Here is a 3,665-nt window from a genome sequence, read left to right on the forward strand (position 1 = left end):
TGTTTAAGGATTCAGTCACTACATATCCATTGAGCACCTACTGTGATGTTACCACTGTGCCCAGCACAGGGAACCCCAAAACGCAGGCCCCTACCCAAGGAGCATCCCTAAGTGGGGAGCAGCCCAGAGCAACAAGAAACATGCACAGTCTTCCACTTTTTCTTTCTTTTTTCCCACTGATCCTTGTTTTGTATGATTTGAAAATAATGCTTCTTTTGTTCACATTGGAAGCCTTATGTCCCAGTGGCTCCAAGTTGGGCTGCGGTCCAAAAGGCCAGCGGTTCGAAACCACCAGCCGCGCTCTGAAGGAGAGAGACGGGGCTTTCCCCTTCCATAAACAGGGGCAGTCTTGGAAACCCACAGGGGCAGTTCTACCCTGTCTCCCAGGACTGTGCCCCGTTCTTTGCTCCAGTTGGCCCATTTTCTACCACATTGTAAGCCTCTTAAGTTGGGCCGAGGTCCCAGAGCAGGTGCTCAGCCGACGACCTGAAAGGAAATGTGTCCGGGAAGTAAGCTTGGCTCTCAGCTGGCGATGTGGTAACAGGCCGGACGACTAGCCAAATGGTTGGTGGTTTGAACCCACCCAGAGGCCCCTGGGAAGAGAAACCTGACTCTGGACTTCTGAAAGGTCCCAGCCTTGAACAAACCTGGAGCACAGTGCTGCTCTGCACCGGGGGACCGTCACCACTCGGACAAGACGTGACCTTTCCGACTCGGCGGCACGTGTTCGCTGTGCCGAGAAACATGGAATGTGAGGAATTGACCACAGAGGAGGAAAAAAAATTTACACCGCAAGGAAAGATTTGTTCTTTGCTCCCCTTCCTCCTCTCTCCAAGCGCGCGTACACACACACACACACACACACACACACACACACACACACACTCGGGGTAAAGGTTTATTGCCCAGGGGTTAACAACCAAAAAAAAACGGAAACTTGGCGCCATGTAGTCGATTTCAGCTCATGTCACTGTTAGGCGCCGTGGAAGGGCTCCGACCCCAGAAACCCTGTGCACACCTGGATGAGGCAGGTGTGCTGGTCCTGCGCCGTCCTCACCATTGTCCCCGCCTGAGCCCACTGATGCAGCCGCTGTGTCCATCCAGCTCGTCCAGGGCCTTCCTCTTTTTCTCCGCCCCTCCACTCGACCAAACATGATGTCTTTTTCCAGGGACAGGTCATTCCTGACAAGATGTCCAAGTATGTAAGAGAAGTCTTGCCTTCCTTGCCTCTAAGGAGCGCTCTGGCCTTCTTTTTTTTTTTTTTAAACATTTTATTAGGGGCTCATACAACTGTTATCGCAATCCATACACACATCAATTGTGTAAAACGCATTTGTACATCATTCTCAAAACATTTTCTCTCCACTTAAACCCCCGAAAGTAGGTCCTCATTTTTCCCCTCCCTCCCCGCTCCCCCCTCCCTCATGAGCCCTTGATAGTTTATAAATTGTTATTTTGTCATATCTTGCCCTGTCCGACCTCTCCCTTCACCCACTTTTCTGTTGTCTGTCCCCCAGGGAGGAGGTCACATATAGTTCCTTGTAATCGGTTCCCTCTTTCCTACCCACTCTCCCTTTACCCTCCCTGTTTCGCCACTCACACCACTGGTCCTGTAGGGCTCATCCGTCCTGGATTCCCTGTATTTCCAGTTCCTATCTGTACCAGTGTACATCCTCTGGTCTAGCCAGACTTGCAAGGTCGAATTCTAGTCATGGTAGTGGGAGCGGGGAGGAAACATTTAGGAACTAGAGGAAAGTTGTATTTCTCATCATTGTTACATCGCACCCTGACTGGCTCATCTCCTCCCCAAGACCCCTCTGCAAGGGGATCTCCAGTGGCCTACTAATGGGCTTTGGATCTCCACTCTGCACTCCCCCCATCATTCACTATGGTAAGATTTTTTGTTCTGATGATGCCTTATACCTGATCCCTTCGACACCTCGTGGTTGCATAGGCTGGTGTGCTTCTTCCATGTGGGATTTGTTGCTTCTGAGCTTGATGGCCGCTTGATTACCTTCAAGCCCCCAAGACCCCCAGACACTATACTTTTTGATAGCCGGGCACCATCAGCTTTCCTCCACACTTGCCTATGCACCCATTTGTCTTCAGTGATCCTCGACACCTCGTGATCACACAGGCTGATATGTTGTTCCATGTGGGCTTTGTTGCCTCTGAGCTAGACGCTGGCCTTACTTCTTCCAAGACAGATTGGTTTGTCCTCTTAGCAGTCCATGGTACTTCCAATATTCTTCTCCAGCACCACAATTCAAATACATCGATTCTTCTACGGTCTTCCTTATTCAATGTCCAATTTTCACATGCCTATCAGGCAATGGAAAATAGCATGGCTTGGGTCAGGGGCGCCTTAATCCTCAAAGTAACATCCTGGCTCTTCAATCTCTAAAGAGGTCTGGTGCCACAGATTTATCTAATACAATGTATCTTTTAATCTCTTGACCACTGCTTCCATGAGCATTGATTGTGGATCCACGTAAGACAAAATCCTTGACAACTTCAACTTTTCCTCCATTTATCATGATGTTACCAGTTGTGAGGACTTTGGTCTTATTTATATTGAGTTGCAATCCATACTGAAGGCTACAATCCCTGATCTTCATCAGCAAGTGCTTCAAGTTCTCCTCACTTTCAGCAAGCAAGGTTCTGTTATCTGCATATTGCAGATTGCTAATAAGCCTTCCTCCAAATCCCGATGCCCACACTCGTCTTCATATAATTCAGCTACTCTGATTTGCTCAGCAATCCCGACTCACAGTGACCCTATGCGACAGAGTAGTACTGCTCCGGTGGGGTTCTGAGACTATAAATCTTTATGCAAACAGAAAGCTTCATCTTTCTCCCTTGAGCAATTAGCGGGTTTGAACCACTCACTTTGTGATTAGCAGCCCAATTCCTAACCCAGTGCTCCACCAGAGCTCCTGCACAGGGGCAGATTGGGGAATACAGTTTTGATCACCACCCTCCCCAAGCAGGTGGTATGGGGATTACAATCATTGGCTCCAGAGTCAGATTTAGGGAGGCGATTCTCTATGCCTGTTTCTTCACCTGTCGGAGGGGTACATTTGTTATACCACCTCCCTCATAGTGCTGTGACGAGGATCAGAGCCTGCCACACAGAAGAAGCCATTCACCAGATCATGACTTGAAGCAGGCCTGGTTTTGGCACGCATCACTGCCGAGGACCACGAACCTCACAATTATGACTAGCAAGCTCAGCTGTGATCACTCTCAAACTTTCCCAGTGGGCTAAGCGTTGGGATGTTAAGGGCAAGGTTCGCAGTTTGACCCCACCAGCAGCTTTTCCGGGGACAAGATAAGGCTTGGAAACCTTGAAGCTGTTGTACTTGGTCTTACAGGGTCGCTATAGGTGGGAATCAACTTAGTAGCAGTGGGGGTTTTTTTTAGAGACAAACTTAAATGTATTTATCTGGCCATCAATTATCAAGAACATCCTGGGTGCCACGTACTGGGTTTGGCCACCCAGCTTCTCAGATAAAGGCAAGACCTTGTCCTGGAAAAGAAGCTCACAATCTAGAGCAGCGGTTCTCAACCTGTGGGTCGCGACCCCCTTGGGGGTCAAATGACCCTTTCACAGGGATCACCCGATTCATAACAGTAGCAAAATTACAGTTATGAAGTAGCAATGA

Source organism: Echinops telfairi, unplaced genomic scaffold (genome assembly GCF_000313985.2).
Source record: "Echinops telfairi isolate 266 unplaced genomic scaffold, ASM31398v2 ScPeMD7_7457;HRSCAF=8495, whole genome shotgun sequence".
Taxonomy (NCBI): Eukaryota; Metazoa; Chordata; class Mammalia; order Afrosoricida; family Tenrecidae; genus Echinops; species Echinops telfairi.